Genomic DNA, 20,626 nt, shown 5'->3' on the forward strand with positions numbered 1-20,626 from the left:
GCAGAGGGCCCTGGACGTGGGCAGCAGCCTGGAGGAAAGGGAAGTCACCGAGGTGGAGTTCGGCGGCGGGCGAGGAAGTGAGACCCTACTTAGTTGTGGGTCCCCATGACACGTGTTTCCCCCCCCCACACCCCCCCTTCACCCCGCACACACCTCACCCCCACCCCATCACTCCCCTCCCACCCCTCACCCCCCCACATCCCCCTCAGCCCCCTCACCTGCCTCAGCTCCCTCACCCCTCCTCAACCCCGCCCACCCCCCGCACCCCACAACCCTCTCACTCCCCCAACGGTACACCCCTCACCTCCTTCACCTCCATCATCACATCCCCTCACCCCCCACCCCCTTCACACACACCCCTTCCCCCCCCGCAAGCTCCCCCGTCCCACTCTCTAACCATACATGCCATCTTGTGTCTTACAGGACCTGCCGGAGATGGGGCCGGCCCATCCGGGGCCCCCCACGCCCCCAGCCAGTGCCAGAGCCGATGCCCCCCAGACAGCCGAGCACTGACGCGGAGAACAGCCTGAACACCAGCCCTCTGCCCGGGACTCAGGACACGCTGGAGCTCGGGTCAGAGGAGGACACTGATTTCCTGTCACTGCTGTCTCCTACACCCTCCACCATCTCAGAGACACACCTTGGTTGGGCACATTAGTGAAGAGCTCCTGGGACACTATCTGGAGCGCACCACGCATCACATCTGGTACAGCAGGTGGAGGTAGGAGCAGCCGAGGGACAGGATTGTTGGAGGGTAGGCTATCCCCAGGAACCAGCTGCCGTCCAGAGGGGTCTCGGGCTCCTGGAACATCCGGTCCCAGCCACAGTGCAGATGCAATCAGATGGCCAGGGACTACAAGAGGGGATGACAGTGGCCATCCAGCACCTGCTGGCGCAGGTGGAGGAGTCCATCCGGGTGCTGGAGTAAGGGGTGGTGCCAGTCATGTGTGCAACCCAGGCCAACACCGCATGGGTGACGTCTGCGGTGGAGGCAATGGGGGTGACAGTGTCGGATATGGGTCAGCGTGTACAAGGCCTAGGGCATTCTGTGCAGGCCCAGGACAGGGCTGCCCTCTCACAGGCAGCCATGTGCCAGAGGCACCTGGATATCGCAGCGCGCCCTCAGTGTGACCCAGTCAAAGCAGGCCATGGCAGAGAGCGTCGGCGGCATTGCCCAGGCGCCGGCCGGCATGGCGCAAACACTGGGTGGGGTGTCCCAGTCCCAGAGGTAGGTGGCCCTGTCCCAGAGGGAGGTGGCCCAGTCCCAGAGGGACGTGGCCCAGTCCCAGAGGGACGTGGCCCAGTCCCAGAGGGAGGTGGCCCAGTCCCAGAGGGAGGTGGCCCTGTCCCAGAGGGAGGTGTCCCAGACCCAGAGGGACGTGGCCCAGTCACTGGCTGGTGTAGCACAGACCCTCAGGGTGGTGGCACAGTCCCAGACGTAGATGGTCCACTCCCTGTGCTCCTTGGCCGCGAAATTGCAGACATCAAGGCGCTTAAACCTTTGAATTGTGGGCCGGAGGAGGTGAATGGGATGGTCAAGTCTTTTTATGGGAGGTTAAACCGGTCGAAACCACCTAAAGATGGTCGCGGGATGACGGAGTTTCTAGGGAGTCAGGAGTTTCCTGGGAGGAGCTGGAGGTCTGGCTTGTGTTTTGCAAGATCTCCTGGCGATGCGGTGGGCTACTCTGGTGCTCCCTCGCCACCGTCTCAGGAGGATTCCGCTCATGGGCTTTCGGACGCAGACCAATTTAGGTACTTTCAGTGCGGAGCTGGGTTAAATAGTTTTTCCTGGCCTTGTGGTGGTTCAGCCATCCACCTTGGAATAGATTTTATGCTGCGCAGGATCGGTGGAGGGCAGTCTGTCTGGGATGTACTAGCAATGTATAGCAGTGAAGGAGTTGGGTTAAATTGAGGGGACGAAGGCGAAATGGTTGGAGAAGTTGGGGCTGACACTAGAGGAAGGAATGTGGTGTGAGGTGTTGAGGAGGGGGAATGTAAGATTGTCTTGTGCGAGGCTTAGCCACACACAAATAAAGGTAGTTTTTTGAGATCACCTCACTAAAGCGAGGATGAACCATTTTTTTGAAGGGACAGAAGATAGGTGCCAGCACTGTTCAAAGGGCTCCCATATCACATGCACATGTTCTGGTCATGCCCCAGGTTTGTGGAGTTTTGGGGGTCCTTTTCTGGCATCATATCAGCGATCCTGAATGTGGAGGTGAAACCCTGCCCACTAGTTGCGAGTGTTTGGGCCTTCGAAGTGCCGGAACTGCAGAGGGGAGCAGGGGCTGATATCCTGGACTTTGCTTAGTTGCTGGCTTGCTCAGAGGGGTCTCTTATTGGGCTGGAGGATGGCAGCATCGCTGAAGGCCTCGGCATGGCTGGGTGACTTGATGGAGTTTCTGTGCTTCGAGAAGGTCAAATACACCATGAGAGGTTCGATTGAGGGGTTTTATCGCAGATAACAACCATTTTGTCACTGCTAGACTTTAAGTGGGAGGGGTCTCACTTGTTGACAGGGGGTGTCGCTCGGGTGGGGTGGGGGGGGGGGCGGGGCGGTGGAGGTGAGAGCCTTTGTAAAAAGTGTTTGTTGATGGAATCTTGTTAAAGAATGTTTGCTATGGTTCATGTCTTCTATATTCCTTTGTACAAAAATTCAATAAAAGTCATTACCAAAAACAACATCGGATGTTTGTCTCCACCCTGAAGATATGGAGACAATTTCAGCAGCATGTTAAATTGGGGGTGGTATCGAAGCTGGCTGTGGTCTGTATGAATCTTGAGCTGGATTCTCCACTGGCAGGAACTTCCGTTACACTGGCAGCGCACTCATACCCACGGATTTCCCAACGGCGTGGGGGTGCCCACAATGGGAAACCCCATTGGCCGGCTGCCAGGACGGAGGATCCCGTTGCCGGCGGCGGTGCGCTGCACCAGAAAACAGGTGTGGTGGGACGGGGAATCTCGCACCATATGTTTGCACCTGCAAGGTTGGATGCCTCGTTCTGGGGGAATGGGAAGGGAAGGGGTTGGAAGGAATGGGGGATCTGTTCTTGGAGGGATGGTTTGTGAGTTCGGAGGAGTTGTCGGAGAAATTTGGGCTTTCGAGGTCAGGCTCGTTCGGATATCTGCAAGTTTGCAATTTTGCAAAACGGATCTTTCCGACATTCCCTGTGGCGTCGCCAACCTCGTTGATGGAGAGGGTTCCTTCGCTTGCAGGGTCGGAGGAGGGGAATACCGTGGGCATCTATGTCCGAAGACGCAGTATCGGTGGAGGCAGTTATGGCCAAGTGGGAGGAGGACTTGGGGCTGGTGTTGGAGCATGGGGTGTAAAGTGAGGCGCTGTGGGGGGTTGTGGTAGTATGTATTAGGGGTCATGTGGGACTGGAAGCCCTAATGTCATTGGCTGACAGATCCCGGGTCCTGGTTGGCCGTTGACCTCTAGCTCCGCCCTGAAGGCGGAGTATAAGAAGCCGGAGTCCTCCCCCGGAGGCCATTCTACTATCGAGCTGCGGGGGAACAGACACGCTTAATAAAGCCTCATCGACTTCACTCTATTTGTCTCACGGAGTCTTTGTGCGCTACAATTTATTAAGCGTGCCTAAAAAGGACTATGGAGCTCCGGATCATCACGGAATGCCTGAGGATCAGCCCCCACGCAGTGAATGCGGCAGCAGCCTTCAAGCACTGGCAGACTTGTTTTGAGGCCTACCTCAGAACGGCCACCGGCCGGGTCACAGAAGACCAAAAACTACAGGTCCTGCACTCGAGGTTAAGCACGGAGATTTTCTCCCTCATCGAAGACGCGGAGGATTTCCAGACGGCGTTCGCAGCACTGAAAAGTCTCTACGTCCGCCCAGTTAACCAAATCTACGCTCGCTACCAGCTCGCGATGAGACGGCAAAGTCCCGGAGAATCGATGGACGAATTCTACGCCGCGCTGCTGATTTTGGGACGAGCCTGCAGCTGCCCTTCGGTGAACGCAAATGAACACATGGACATGTTAATGCGCGATGCTTTTGTGGCAGGTATTAATTCTTCCCAAATCCGCCAAAGACTTCTAGAAAAAGAGTCGCTAGGACTCTCAGAGGCACGGGCCCGAGCAGCCTCTCTAGACGTGGCCGCGCGTAATACTCGCGCCTACGGCCCCGACCGCGCGGCAGCCCATTGGGCTCCGTGCGTACCCGTCGCGACAAACCTCCCCCCCCCCCCCCCCGGACACCCCACAGGCTTGCGCGGTCCAAACGCCAAGTCGCACCGGGGGCGCCCGCTGCTATTTCTGCGGCCAGGCGAAACACCCCCGGCAGCGCTGCCCGGCCCGCGCAGCAATCTGCAAGAGCTGCGGGAAAAAGGACCATTTCGCGGTTGTGTGCCGGTCCCGCGAGGTCGCCGCTGTCCCGGGAGACAAGCCGCTTACGCTCCCCAACCCCCCCAGCGCCCCATGTATGACCCGCAGGCGCAGCCGCTCTGGGTCCCGACCACCGCGGTCCCGGGAGAACAGGGAGCCCTGCACGCCGCTTACGCTCCCCAACCCCCCCCCCCCGTCCCCACGTATGACCCGCCGGCGCTACCAATTTGGGTCCCGACCACCGCTGTCCCCAGAGATGAGGGAGCCCCGCGCGGTCCTAACGCTCCCCAACCCCCCCAGCGCCCCATGTGCGACCCGCAGACGCCGCCATTTTGGGTCCCGGCCACCACGAGGGGAGGAAGGGCGCCGCCATCTTGGACCACCCCAGACTTGTACGACGCGTGGGGGTGGCCATTTTGTCCACCCCCGCCACCATCTTGTGACCCCCCAGCCATGTGCAATGTATGGGGGCAGCTATTTTGTTCATCCCCGACCCCATCTTGAACGGCAACAACGGACCCCAGTGTCGACGGCTCCATGGGGTTCGAGGAAGACTCTCCACTACTACAACCACGTCTCGCTTCAATTACGCTCGATCAAGCTCGGCCCCGGACACTCCAGACGACGACGACAACGGTGCTAATAAACGGGCACGAGACACCATGCCTAGTCGACTCCGGGAGCACGGAGAGCTTTATCCACCCCGACACGGTAAGACGCTGTTCCTTGACCACCTATCCCAGCGCACAAAAGATTTCCCTAGCTGCAGGATCCCACTCCGTACAGATCCAAGGTTTCTGCATAGTTACCCTAACGGTGCAGGGGAGGGAGTTCAAAAACTACAAACTACACGTCCTTCCCCAACTCTGCGCCCCCACATTACTGGCATTAGATTTCCAGTGCAATCTACAGAGCCTTACGTTCAAATTTGGCGGCCCAATACCCCCACTCACTATCTGCGGCCTCGCAACCCTCAAGGTGCAACCCCCGTCCTTGTTTGCGAACCTCACCCTGGATTGCAAACCCGTCGCCACTAGGAACAGACGGTACAGCGCCCAGGACCGGACCTTCATTCGGTCCGAAGTCCAGCGGCTACTAAAGGAAGGCATAATCCAGGCCAGCAATAGTCCCTGGAGAGCACAGGTGGTAGTAGTGAAGACAGGGGAGAAACAAAGGATGGTCATAGACTATAGCCAGACCATCAACAGGTACGCACAACTAGACGCGTACCCTCTCCCCCGCATATCCGACATGGTCAATCGGATTGCCCAATATAAAGTCTTCTCCACCGTGGACCTCAAGTCCGCCTACCATCAGCTCCCCATCCGCCCAAGTGACCGCAAGTACACAGCCTTCGAGGAGACGGGCGATTATACCATTTCCTAAGGGTCCCATTTGGCGTCACAAACGGGGTCTCGGTCTTCCAACGGGAGATGGACCGAATGGTTGATCAACATGGGTTGCGGGCCACGTTCCCGTATCTCGACAATGTAACCATCTGCGGCCACGACCAGCAGGACCACGACGCCAACCTCCAAAAATTCCTCCAGACCGCCAAAGCCTTGAACCTCACGTACAACGAGGACAAGTGCGTTTTTAGCACCAACCGGCTAGCCATTCTGGGCTACGTAGTGCGCAATGGGATAATAGGCCCCGACCCCGAACGTATGCGCGTCCTCATGGAATTTCCCCTCCCGCACTGCTCAAAAGCCCTGAAACGCTGCCTGGGGTTTTTTTCATACTACGCCCAGTGGGTCCCCCAGTAGGCAGACAAGGCCCGCCCCCTAATACAGACCACGACCTTCCCTCTGTCGACAGAGGATTGCCAGGCCTTCAGCTGCATCAAAGCGGATATCGCAAAGGCCACGATGCGCGCCATCGACGAGTCCCTCCCCTTCCAGGTCGAGAGCGACGCCTCCGACGTAGCTCTAGCGGCCACCCTTAACCAAGCGGGCAGACCCGTGGCCTTTTTCTCCCGAACCCTCCACGCTTCAGAAATCCGCCACTCCTCAGTGGAAAAGGAAGCCCAAGCCATAGTGGAAGCTGTGCGGCATTGGAGGCATTACCTGGCCGGCAGGAGATTCACTCTCCTCACCGACCAACAGTCGGTAGCCTTCATGTTCGATAATGCACTGCGGGGCAAAATCAAAAACGACAAGATCTTAAGGTGGAGGATCGAGCTCTCCACCTTCAACTACGAGATCATGTATCGTCCCGGAAAGCTGAACGAGCCGTCCGATGCCCTATCCCGCGGCACATGTGCCAACGCACAAATTAACCGCCTCCAAACCCTCCACGAGGACCTCTGCCACCCGGGAGTCACTCGGTTTTTCCACTTTATCAAGTCCCGCAACCTCCCATACTCTTTAGAGGAGGTCCGTACAGTCACAAGGGACTGCCACATCTGCGCGGAATGCAAACCGCATTTTTTCAGGCCGGATGGTGCGCACCTGATTAAGGCTTCCCGCCCCTTTGAACGCCTTAGTCTGGATTTCAAAGGGCCCCTCCCCTCCACCGACCGCAACACATACTTCCTTAATGTGGTGGACGAATACTCCCGCTTCACATTCGCCATTCCCTGCTCTGACATGACCGCGGCCACAGTCATTAAAGCCCTGAACACCATCTTCACACTGTTCGGTTGCCCCGCATACGTCCACAGCGACAGGGGGTCCTCTTTCATGAGTGACGAGCTGCACCAGTTCCTGCTCAGCAAGGGCATAGCCTCAAGCAGGACGACCAGCTACAACCCCGAGGGGAACGGGCAAGTAGAGAGGGAGAACGGCACGGTCTGGAAGACCGTCCTACTGGCCCTACGGTCCAGGGACCTCCCAGTTTCACGGTGGCAGGAGGTCCTCCCGGACGCTCCCCACTCCATCCGGTCGCTATTATGTACGAGCACTAATCAAACGCCTCATGAGCGTCTCCTTGTCTTCCCTAGGAGGTCCTCCTCTGGAACGTCGCTGCCGACCTGGCTGGCGGCCCCAGGACCCATCTTGCTCCGAAAGCATGTGCGGGCACACAAGGCGGACCCGTTGGTCGAAAGGGTTCACCTCCTCCACGCGAACCCGCAGTACGCTTACGTGGAGTACCCCGACGGCCGACAGGACACGGTCTCCCTGCGGGATCTGGCGCCCGCCGGCAACACACACACCCCCCCGACACCATTCACCCAACCCCCCCCTTCCTGCCACCGCCGCACCCCGTGACCGCCCCCTTCCCAGGAGGATCGGTTCCCCTCCCCTCAGGCCCGACCAAGAATAAAGCCCAAGCTGAAACCGTAAGGCTCCCGGAGACGACAACACCGGTACAAGCACCACCACCACCGGGGCCGAGGCGATCGACACGGACGACCAGACCGCCCGACCGACTCGTGGCGTCGATCTAATTAAATATATGGACTTTTCACAAGAACATTTTGTTTTTCTCCCGATACCTTCTGTAAATAGTTGAAACAGGACAAAATTGTACATACTGTATTGCCATATGAATGTTTTCCTCCCAGGACCAGCCCTGTAAACCCTTACCACCATGCGAAGCATCACCCCGCCGGGTTCATTTTGACAAGGGGTGAATGTGGTAGTATGTATTAGGGGTCATGTGGGACTGGAAGCCCTAATGTCATTGGCTGACAGATCCCGGGTCCTGGTTGGCCGTTGACCTCTAGCTCCGCCCTGAAGGCGGAGTATAAGAAGCTGGAGTCCTCCCCGCAGGCCAGTCTACTATCGAGCTGCGGGGGAACAGACACGCTTAATAAAGCCTCATCGACTTCACTCTATTCGTCTCACGGAGTCTTTGTGCGCTACAGGGGTGAACTCCATATCCGCATGTGCGAGGCTTACCTTCATACAGCGTAAACTAGTGGATAGGGCTTAGGCTGACTTAGGCCCAGGATGAGTTTTTTACGGGAGTGCAGGACAAGTGCGAGCACTGTGAAAGGCGTCCGGCCAACCATGTGCACATCTTCTGGTCATGTTCTAAGCTCATGGGGTTCTGGGTCTCTTTCTTTAGCAGCATGTCAGCGATTCTGAAAATTGAGTTGGAGCTCTGTCCCTTGGTGCAGTGTATTTCAAAAAGTTTTGCACGGACCCATTTTTACCAACCGGCCAACCCTTCGGGACCCATGCTTGCTGACCTTTGTGACCCATGCCACCCAAACTCCCCGACCCACTATTTTCACTTACCTTTAATGTGACAGGTGAGCCTGCTTGGTCCTCACAATCTCACTTGCTTTGTCATTCAATGTTACATTTCTGATAATGATTTAAATCTCACTGCATCCGTTGAAAAAAATCAAGAGGTTTGTCCTTGAACTTGCCATGCTCAGTCTTCAAATGCCTTTGAAGTTTTGAGGGTTTTAAACTTTCATTTGCCAGTACTTCCCTGCTTTGAACACACATGAACCTTGAATCCCGATTTGCACAATTAATAAACCCACACATCAAGTAATCATTTTTATGCTGCTTTATTCCTGTTTTCGGTTTCTTCTTCATGGGTTGTTCACCTAGGCCCTGGAGCTCACACCAGCACTGTTGGCAGCTACAAGATGGAGGAATCTTTCTCACAGCTGGAGCACATGACTTCAGTGTAAGGGGCGTGTGACCTGTTCTCTGCCGCTCCAGGCAGGAAGTCTTCAGTGATTTTAAAAAAGAAATCTGCTCCGGGGTCAGCACGCTGATGCCAGGAGGAGGCGTTCTGCCTGCTGGGCCCGGGGCCTGCACACTGCTGAGGGAGCACGCTTGTGCAGAATGGCCGGCATTCTGAAAGCCGGTTGCGATGGAATGTTTAAAAGCCGGTTGCTTCTTCCCACAATTGGGAACACCGACGCATGGCCCCGCAATCCTCCCGACACCCACCCGCGACCCACCTGTGGGTCACAACACTAGATTTGAAAATGACTGCCTTGGTGGCCATATTTGGGATGTCGGACTTACCAGAGACGAAGATGGGTGCAGGGGCCGATGTCCTGGCCTTCGCTTCGTTGATTGCTCAGAGGTGAGTACTGATGGGATGGAGGCCAACTTCTCCATTCAGTGCCTCAGTGTGGCTGGGGCATCCTATACCTCGAGAAAGTCAAGTACACCGTGAGGGGAGCAATTTAGTGGTTTTACCGGAGGTGGCAGTGGTCTAATATGTATTTCAAAGAGCTGGTCACCATGAGTTGCTAAAGGGAGGGATGGAGGGTAGGGGGTGAGGGGGGAGGGGTTGAGGTTTTTTTTTCAGTTGGGGTGGGTTTGTGGCTCGGAGCTGTCTAGGTGGGATGTGTTGTTTTGGTGTTATGTATAAAATGGGAAACATTTGAATACAAATATGTTTTAAAAGATTCAGTGGTTAGTTTCCATTATGCAGCCTCACTATTCCTGTGCAACACCAACCCATCCAGAACGCCGGGGCACATACTCGATCTGCACCAAGAGCCCCATCTACTTATCTTTCAGCATACTTTATGCACCTGTGTACTCCTGCTTGTGGAACTTGACATTTAATCTCCTGCTGCTTGGGAGAATCCAGCCGCAGAGAACTCAAGCTTGTGGTGAGCTTGACAGGCAAAGGTTAAGCCATCCATCGCCTGGAATTTGGAATTAGGATGACAACCAGCGGGACTTTCCGCTTCAGAGAGTAAGGGCAGGTTTCTGCGGCCGGGCCTGCCCGGCGACCGGAGAATCCCGCCTGATGTCAATGGAATTTTCCACTGTCCGGGTGGCACCCGTGGTGACGCCGGGACTGAATCGGTGGTGTTCCACAACAGGAAAATTGGCACTGTTATAGAGAAATTCAGCAACCACTTATGGGCTAGCACCAGCGCTACATGGAACACGACCGATTCCAATAAAAAACGGCGTTTGATTCGTCGGAGTCGAGATTGACACTCAGGAGGCTGACGAGCTGCAGCCACATGTAAGCACTCTGACCCCACACACACCATCCCAGCCAACAAGTTGGCAGCAAGAACAGCGGCACCCCGTTTCACCGACATGGAACTGCAGACACTGCTGTGCACCGTGGAGGAGAGGTGGGCTGTTCTGTACCTCGGGGTGGGGGGGGGGGGGAATGGAGGTTACCACTCGCTGCCGTGCACTGGGCCTGGGCGCAGGTGGGAGATGCCGTGAGCGCTTTGGGCAACACCGCCAGCCTTGCCATAAGAAACTGCACATTCGCCTCAGAGCCGCCAAGGTGAGTAGGCAGTTCTGTGTCCTGGCACTGACCCCCAACCCACACACCGATAACCCCTCCCCTCCCCCACCTCAGATGTTCCATAGAATCCCTACAGTGCAGAAGAAGGCCAGTCGGCTCATTGAATCGGCACCAATCCTCTGATGGAGTATGCTACTTAGGCCCACTGCTCCATCCTCTCCCCGTAGACAGTCATGGCTAATGCACATCTTTGGACTGTGGGAGGAAACCAGAGCACCCGGAGGAAAGCCATGCAGACCCGGGGAGAATGCATTAATTCCACACAGCTAGTGACCCAAGGCCGGCATGGAACCCGGGATCCTGGTGCTGTGAGGCAGCAGTTTTAACCACTGTGTCACCGTGCCGCCATGCTGCTTAAGGTGCAGCAGTTGGCAGACGTCCACAGTTAAGAGTGGGTCAGCTGAGGGAATTCCAGCCCTTACGGCACAATTTTCAAGGCAACACAAATTTTCATCAGTCTTAACATGTGAGTCTTTTGCTGAGTGGGGAACTGGAGCTGTCACATTTAGAAGCTGGGAGACACATTCCATGTGTGCAGACTGTGAAAACATGGGCACCACAATGTGATTATTGGCACAGAGGAGGAACAGTACTTAGGCAGAATTATGTCCTCAACTGGATTATGTCAACTCAAGAGGATTATCCAAAGTGTGAAGTAAGGGACAGTGTTGCTAGCATAGAGCATTGGCTGGAGTTTCACATTGAGCAGAGGGTCAGAAGATGCACATATAAAATAATGGACATGGTGACAGAACCGACAATAAAGAGGATGGAACATTGACCTGAATGGAAATGCCAAGACATACCACGTCTCGTATGGAACTCAGTGTTTAAAATAGCAGCATAATGGTCTATGTTTGATGTGAGTGATGCGACCATCAATTCACTCAAAGACACGTGGTAAACCGTGGTTTTAATCAGCTTAGAACAGTGCCTGCCTGCGACTGGTACAATACTGGGAACTGCCTGCCGGTCAGCTGCTCTTTATACTTCCTCTTAAGGGGAGGAGCCATGGGCGGAGCCCATACATGCCCCAACATATCCCCCTGTGGGCGAAGCCACACAATGGGCCATCGGTGGAGCCCACAGGGTTAACAACATAACACAACAGCAGAACATGATACAAAAGCACTGGTGAATTATTAACGCTATACATTCACCACAGTGAGAATCATGACTGGATAAAGCCATGGATCGCTGCATACGGAGCCCAGTCCACGACCTTGAGGAAAAGCAGGTTTTCTGGCTGGTACGCATAGCTGGCTGCTTCCTCCCACTTCTGGCTCTCTAATCAGACTAAATCTCAGTGGCTGGGATTTCAGACCATGCTGCAAGTGATTAGATGCGTACAATGGCGTTCCAATTATTGCCTATGTGACTCATCGGCAAGTGATGCAATGTCAGAACCTATGAGTCTGTAAAATGTCTTTGCCTATTGCCTAATGCTAAGGAGGCACTGGTCTCGATCCAGGGACTGAGAGCTGAGGCCAGTTCATCTGTTTGCCTTCCGGAGCCAAGGAAAAGATATTTGTTCAGTTGGAGTCAAAATTAGCTTGTTGGCCTATTTTAGATCATTAGAGGAGGAATGTATTCACTTAAACAGTGATATTGTAATGGGGGAGTGATTAAATCCCCTGGGCTGCTGAGTCATTCTGTCACCCGTGCCTGCCCAGGTGAGGTTTTTGTAGATGAGGCTTTGTGATAACCTGATGTGGGGATCAATACACCAGATCACATGCTATTGTTTGTGGTGATAATCATTGGCATTTTCTGCTGTTTATCACACTGTGACTGACATCCAGACAACAGAGCCTCACCACATATATAATCAATAACTGATATCCACCTTGAACTGAATCTCAGTTTAGGGGTTATTTGTACTCATTGTTTAGATTACAACCTCCAACTCAGCCCAAGTTATTCTTATACAACAATCAAAACAGATAGTGCAGGAAACATTCAGCAGGTCTGGTAGCATCTGAGGAGTGAGAAGCAGACGTTTTGTGTCCCAATATGATTCTTCTTCAGAACTGAGTTTCTTATTCTCATACAGCCCTGGTAAGGTCATGGGCTAAGAAATTCAAATACCATCATTCATGGGCATGTAGGAGCAGTCGCTGGGCCCGAGTAGTGAGGCACAAGGCTCCTCTGATATTGGGCCTCAGACTTTATTTATTGAGCCAGTAAACTGCTGATAGCAACAGGCTGCATTCAGGTGGAATCCATGATGTGGAGATCAGGTGGAATGTGATTGACAATAAGGCGGGCCACTACTAGCATTGAGCAGCTCTCAGGCAAATGAGGAGCAGAGATGATCAGATCAAGGGCTAAAGGAGACTGGAGGAGGCGAGGGGGAGGGAAGGGGGATGGGAGAAGGGAGTGAGGGGGAAGGGAATAGAGAGAGAGGTGTGGGGGGAGGGAAGGAACATAGAACATAGAACATAGAAAATACAGCACAGAACAGGCCCTTCGGCCCACGATGTTGTGCCGAACCATTGTCCTAGATTAATCATAGATTATCATTGAATCTACAGTGCAGAAGGAGGCCATTCGGCCCCCTGAGTCTGCACCAGCTCTTGGAAAGAGCACCCTACCCAAACTCAACACCTCCACCCAACACCAAGGGCAATTTGGACATTAAGGGCAATTTATCATTGGCCAATTCACCTAACCCGCACATCTTTGGACTGTGGGAGGAAACCGGAGCACCCGGAGGAAACCCACGCAGACACGGGGAGGACGTGCAGACTCCGCACAGACAATGACCCAAGCCGAAATCGAACCTGGGACCATGGATCTGTGAAGCAATTGTGCTATCCACAATGCTACCGTGCTGCCCTTAAGAACAAATAAATCTACACTATATCATTTTCCCGTAATCCATGTACCTATCCAACAGCTGCTTGAAGGTCACTAATGTTTCCGACTCAACTACTTCCACAGGCAGTGCATTCCATGCCCCCACTACTCTCTGGGTAAAGAACCTACCTCTGATATCCCTCCTATATCTTCCACCTTTCACCTTAAATTTATGTCCCCTTGTAATGGTGTGTTCCACCTGGGGAAAAAGTCTCTGACTGTCTACTCTATCTATTCCCCTGATCATCTTATAAACCTCTATCAAGTCGCCCCTCATCCTTCTCCGCTCTAATGAGAAAAGGCCTAGCGCCCTCAACCTTTCCTCGTAAGACCTACCCTCCATTCCAGGCAACATCCTGGCAAATCTTCTCCGCACCTTTTCCAGAGCTTCCACATCCTTCCTAAAATGAGGCGACCAGAACTGTACACAGTACTCCAAATGTGGCCTTACCAAAGTTTTGTACAGCTGCATCATCACCTCACGGCTCTTAAATTCAATCCCTCTGTTAATGAACGCGAGCACACCATAGGCCTTCTTCACAGCTCTATCCACTTGAGTGGCAACTTTCAAAGATGTATGAACATAGACCCCAAGGTCTCTCTGCTCCTCCACAATGCCAAGAACTCTACCGTTAACCCTGTATTCCGCATTCATATTTGTCCTTCCAAAATGGACAACCTCACACTTTTCAGGGTTAAACTCCATCTGCCACTTCTCAGCCCAGCTCTGCATCCTATCTATGTCTCTTTGCAGCCGACAACAGCCCTCCTTACTATCCACAACTCCACCAATCTTCGTATCGTCTGCAAATTTACTGACCCACCCTTCAACTCCCTCATCCAAGTCATTAATGAAAATCACAAACAGCAGAGGACCCAGAACTGATCCCTGCGGTACGCCACTGGTAACTGGGATCCAGGCTGAATATTTGCCATCCACCACCACTCTCTGACTTCTATCGGTTAGCCAGTTCGTTATCCAACTGGCCAAATTTCCCACTATCCCATGCCTCCTTACTTTCTGCATAAGCATACCATGGGGAACTTTATCAAATGCCTTACTAAAATCCATGTACACTACATTCACTGCTTTACCTTCATCCACGTGCTTGGTCACCTCCTCAAAGAATTCAATAAGATTTGTAAGGCAAGACCTACCCCTCACAAATCCGTGCTGACTATCCCTAATCAAGCAGTGTCTTTCCAGATGCTCAGAAATCCTATCCTTCAGTACCCTTTCCATTACTTTGCCTACCACCGAAGTAAGACTAACTGGCCTGTAATTCCCAGGGTTATCCCTAGTTCCTTTTTTGAACAGGGGCACGACATTCGCCACTCTCCAATCCCCTGGTACCACCCCTGTTGACAGTGAGGACGAAAAGATAATTGCCAACGGCTCTGCAATTTCATCTCTTGCTTCCCATAGAATCCTTGGATATAACCCGTCCGGCCCGGGGGACTTGTCTATCCTCAAGTTTTTCAAAATGCCCAACACATCTTCCTTCCTAACAAGTATTTCCTCGAGCTTACCAATCTGTTTCACACTGTCCTCTCCAACAATATCGCCCCTCTCATTTGTAAATACAGAAGAAAAGTACTCATTCAAGACCTCGCCTATCTCTTCAGACTCAATACACAATCTCCCGCTACTGTCCTTGATCGGACCTACCCTCGCTCTAGTCATTCTCATATTTCTCACATATGTGTAAAAGGCCTTGGGGTTTTCCTTGATCCTACCCGCCAAAGATTGTTCATGCCCTCTCTTAGCTCTCCTAATCCCTTTCTTCAGTTCCCTCCTGGCTATCTTGTATCCCTCCAATGCCCTGTCTGAACCTTGTTTCCTCAGCCTTACATAAGTCACCTTTTTCCTCTTAACAAGACATTCAACCTCTCTTGTCAACCATGGTTCCCTCACTCGACCATCTCTTCCCTGCCTGACAGGGACATACATATCAAGGACACGTAGCACCTGTTCCTTGAACAAGTTCCACATTTCACTTGTGTCCTTCCCTGCCAGCCTATGTTCCCAACTTATGCACTTCAATTCTTGTCTGACAACATCGTATTTACCCTTCCCCCAATTGTAAACCTTGCCCTGTTGCACGTACCTATCCCTCTCCATTACTAAAGTGAAAGTCACAGAATTGTGGTCACTATCTCCAAAATGCTCCCCCACTAACAAATCTATCACTTGCCCTGGTTCATTACCCAGTACTAAATCCAATATTGCCCCTCCTCTGGTTGGACAATCTACATACTGTGTTAGAAAAGCTTCCTGGACACACTGCACAAACACCACCCCATCCAAACTATTTGATCTAAAGAGTTTCCATTCAATATTTGGGAAGTTAAAGTCGCCCATGACTACCACCCTATGACTTCTGCACCTTTCCAAAATCTGTTTCCCAATCTGTTCCTCCACATCTCTGCTACTATTGGGGGGCCTATAGAAAACTCCTAACAAGGTGACTGCTCCTTTCCTATTTCTGACTTCAACCCATACTACCTCAATAGGGTGATACTCCTCGAACTGCCTTTCTGCAGCTGTTATACTATCTCTAATTAATAATGCCACCCCCCCACCTCTTTTACCACCCTCCCTAATCTTATTGAAACATCTATAACCAGGGACCTCCAACAACCATTTCTGCCCCTCTTCTATCCAAGTTTCCGTGATGGCCACCACATCGTAGTCCCAAGTACCGATCCATGCCTTAAGTTCACCCACCTTATTCCTGATGCTTCTTGCGTTGAAGTATACACACTTCAACCCATCTCCGTGCCTGCAAATACTCTCCTTTGTCAGTGTTCCCTTCCCCACTGCCTCATTACATGCTTTGGCGTCCTGAATATCGGCTACCTTAGTTGCTGGACTACAAATCCGGTTCCCATTCCCCTGCCAAATTAGTTTAAACCCTCCCGAAGAGTACTAGCAAACCTCCCTGCCAGGATATTGGTGCCCCTCTGGTTCAGATGCAACCCGTCCTGCTTGTACAGGTCCCACCTTCCCCAGAATGCGCTCCAATTATCCAAATACCTGAAGCCCTCACTCCTACACCATTCCTGCAGCCACGTGTTCAACTGCACTCTCTCCCTATTCCTAGCCTCGCTATCACGTGGCACCGGCAACAAACCAGAGATGACAACTCTGTCTGTCCTGACTTTCAACTTCCAGCCTAACTCCCTAAACTTGTTTATTACCTCCACACCCCTTTTCCTACCTATGTCGTTGGTACCAATGTGCACCACGACTTCTGGCTGCTCCCCCTCCCCCTTAAGGATCCTGAAGACACGATCCGAGACATCCCTGGCCCTGGCACCCGGGAGGCAACATACCTTCCGGGAGTCTCGCTCGCGACCACAGAATCTCCTATCTATTCCCCTAACCATTGAATCTCCTACAACTATTGCTTTTCTATTCTCCCCCCTTCCCTTCTGAGCCCCAGAGCCAGACTCAGTGCCAGAGACCTGGCCGCTAGGGCCTTCCCCCGGTAGGTCATCCCCCCCAACAGCATCCAAAACGGTATACTTGTTTTGAAGGGGAACGGCCACGAGGGATCCCTGCACTGTCTGCCTGTTTGTTTTTTTCCCCCTAGGGGGAGTAGGGGGGAAGAAGGGGAGTGGGGGGGGGAGAGGAAGGGGGGAAGAAGGGGAGTGGGGGGGAGAGGAGTGGGGCAGAGGGGAGTAGGGAAGAGGAGGGAGAGGGGAGTCGGGCGGAGAAGGGAGTGTAGTTTGGGGGGGAAAGAAGGGAGGAGTGGGGAAGAAAGAAGTGGAGGGGAAGAGTGCGGAGAGGGGAGTGGCGTGGAGTGGCAGGGGTTGGGGCAGTACCGGTTGGCTTATTCTTGAAATGTTCCATATTCATAGAATCATAGAATTTACAGTGAAGAAGGAGGCCATTCGGCCCATTGAGTCTGCACCGGCCCTTGAAAGAGCACCCTATTTAATCCTGCACCTTCATCCTTTCCCGGTACCCCAGTAACCCCACCTAACCGTTTGAACACTAAGGGCAATTTAGCATGGCCAATCCACCTAACCTGCACTTCTTTGGACAGTGGGAGGAAACTGGCGTACCCGTAGGAAACCCACGCAGATACGGGGAGAAAGTGCAAACTCCACACAGACAGTAACCCGAGGCCGGAATTGAACCTGGGTCCCTGGAACTGTAAGGCAGCAGTGCTAACCACTATGCCACCATGCCGCCCAGGTAAGCAGTTTTTAAATTAAACCTTTTACTTTGGCCTACCTTTAAGGGCAAACCAAACAGCAGGTGCTGTTTAGCACAGGGCTAAATCGCTGGCTTTGAAAGCAGGCCATCAGCACGGTTCAATTCCCGTACCAGCCTCCCCGAACAGGTGCCGGAATGTGGCGACTAGGGGCTTTTCACAGTAACTTCATTGAAGCCTACTTGTGACAATAAGCGATTTTCATTTCATTTAATTACTGGAGGCCTTGAAGCAGATTAATGTCTATTTCAGGTGTTTTTGTTTATTCTTTTGTGGAATGTGGACATTTTTGGCCAGGCTAGCATTTCTTACCCATTCCTAATTGCCCTGAATGGTTTGTTTGGCCAGTTAAGGATCAACCAGAAGTCTGCTGTCACATGTAAGCCATACTAAGTAAGGATGGCAGATTTCCTTCACACAATAACTGATGTTCATGGTCCCCATTACGAAGACCAGCTTCAAATTCCAGGCCTATTAATTGAATTTTAATTTCACCAGCTGCCGTGGTGGGATCTGAACCTATGTCTCCAGGTTATGGGCCTCTGGTTGAGGAATCAAGTGACATGAGCACTGCACCAGCATCTCCCCATAGGTGTGGGCATCACATGCCAGTTATTTGGCCTTTACCAATCCAGCCAATAGTAGATGTTAAACTTGTGTATGTTCATTGCCTGACAAATCAGAGGCATTTGGTGTCTGTAAAATGACTGCCATGTGACTGATTTTTAAAGCCATTTTATTGCTTCCATCTTAAAAACAAATAAAATGTATTCAGAACATCAGCAGGACAGACCTTCAAAACACTCTCGCATTTGTGACATTTCAGTGATATATGCTCAGGTCACGGTCCCTCTCCTATCCTGCCATGTCTATTGCATTATAATAACCATCTGTGATGGCTTGTCAGATGTTATGGTCACTACATTGACAGATGACGCTGAATGAAAGAAGTGAGGTCTTTGGTGTGTATTATTTAGACATTGAGCACCGACAGCTCAATCAGCTAACGGTTGCTTGACAGGCAAGAGCGGAAGAGATTACTTGTTAATTTTGGTTCTGATTCACAAATGAGTCAGTTGAGCTTATCACTGATTGTCCAGGCTTCAACCTTTCGTACCAGTCACAGGAGTTGACATTTCCATTTAGTGCTTCATGAGGCCTTTGCTAGCGTCATTCCGCGTACTCGGTAAGTGGCAGAACTCTGACTCACTCGAGATGGCGACAGACAGGTGATGAGAGGTTTTATTTTGGCCATTTGCTTTAAATCAAAACAGCTCATGCATAATTTCTCCAATGGTTCTCAATCATCTCTGCTGTTTCCGTGGGAACATGGAGTACCAACTCCGTCACTGGAGATTAATAGATGTTCCAAAACATCGCTATGTATGTATTCAAACAATATTAACCTTTAATAGAGTATGTGTGTGACAGGCACAGTGAAATCACAGATTATTGTCTTCTTTCCTGCTGTAGTGGAAATATCTATAAATGCTGCCCTCGATTATTTTCACTATCAGTGAAATAAGGTTCTGGGTGGTACAATGGCTTGGTTTGTATTTATAAAAGAAGAAACTGTCATTTCTATTGCACCTTTCACAACTTCATGGGTGTCCCACACTGCCTCAAAGTCAATAAATACTTTCTGCAGCTCTCTCAGACCTAAGCTCTGGAGTCCCTGCCCTAAACATCTGGCTCTCCTTCCTCTTTTAAGAAACTCTTGAAGATTCCCCCTTTGGCCAAGCTTGAAGTCACGTGGCTCAAGTATCAAATTTTGACTGATACTACCTGTGAAATGCCTCGAGATATTTTGTGATGTTGAAGGTGCTTTAGAAAAGCAAGTTCCTATTGCTGTTGAAGTGTTCAAAGTGCAGTCGCTGCAGTAATATAGGAAATACAGCTGCCATTATGCAGAGCAAGATCCCACAAACAGCAATGAGATAAATGAGCAGACAATCTGCTTCTTTAGGTATAAAAATGCAGGAAAAACTCAAGAGATCAGGCAGCATCTGTGGAGAGAGAAACAGTTTACATTTCGAGTCCAATATGACTTCTATAGAATTGAAAGGGGATAGAAATGTATGAATTATATAATTGGAGAGGCAGGTGGGGCAGAATCGAAGGTCTGGGATAGGTCGGAGCTCAGGAGAGCTTGGCAAAGATATCACGGACGTAAGACAATGGTGGTGTAAAGGACTGAAGAAATTCTAACAGTGGCATAAAGGTAAGATAGCAGAATGTGAGAACTGAACAAAGGCCAATGCTCAGTGGAAGCAAAGCTGAAAAACAAGGCACAAATGACACTGAAGGAGGGGTGGGGTGGTTTCTTCCGGTGTTGGTTCAGGGATAAATATTGGCCAGGACACCAGGGAGAACTTCCTGGACTGGCTATAGAGTTATAGAGATTTACAGCATGGAAACAACATGGTCCAACTTGTCCACGCAGCCCAGTTTTTACCACTAAGCTAGTCCCAATTGCCCGCATTTGGCCCACATCCCTCTGTACCCATTTTACCCATATAACTATCTAAATGCTTTTTAAAAGACAAAATTATACCTGCCTCTACTAATGCCTCTGGCAGCTCGTTCCAGACATTCACCACCCTCTGTGTGAAAAAATTGCCCCTCTGCATCCTTTTATATCTCTCCCCTCTCACCTTAAATCTACGCCCTTTAGACTACCCTACCTTTGGGAAAAGATGTTGACTATCTCCCTTATCTATGCTCCTCATTATTTTATGGACTCAAGATCTCTCCTAAGCCTCCTATGCTCCAGGGAAAAAAGTTCCAGTCTATCCAGTCTCTCCTTAAACCATCAAGTCCTGGTAGCATCCCAGTCAATCTTTTCTGCGCTCTTTCTAGTTTAATAATATCCTTTCTATAATAGGGTGACCAGAATTGTGCACAGTATTCCCAGTCTGGCCTTGTACAACTTCAGCAAGACTTCCCAACTCCTGTATTCAATGTTCTGACCAATGAAACCAAACAAGCCAAGTGCCTTTTT

Source organism: Scyliorhinus torazame, chromosome 10 (genome assembly GCF_047496885.1).
Source record: "Scyliorhinus torazame isolate Kashiwa2021f chromosome 10, sScyTor2.1, whole genome shotgun sequence".
NCBI classification, from domain to species: Eukaryota; Metazoa; Chordata; class Chondrichthyes; order Carcharhiniformes; family Scyliorhinidae; genus Scyliorhinus; species Scyliorhinus torazame.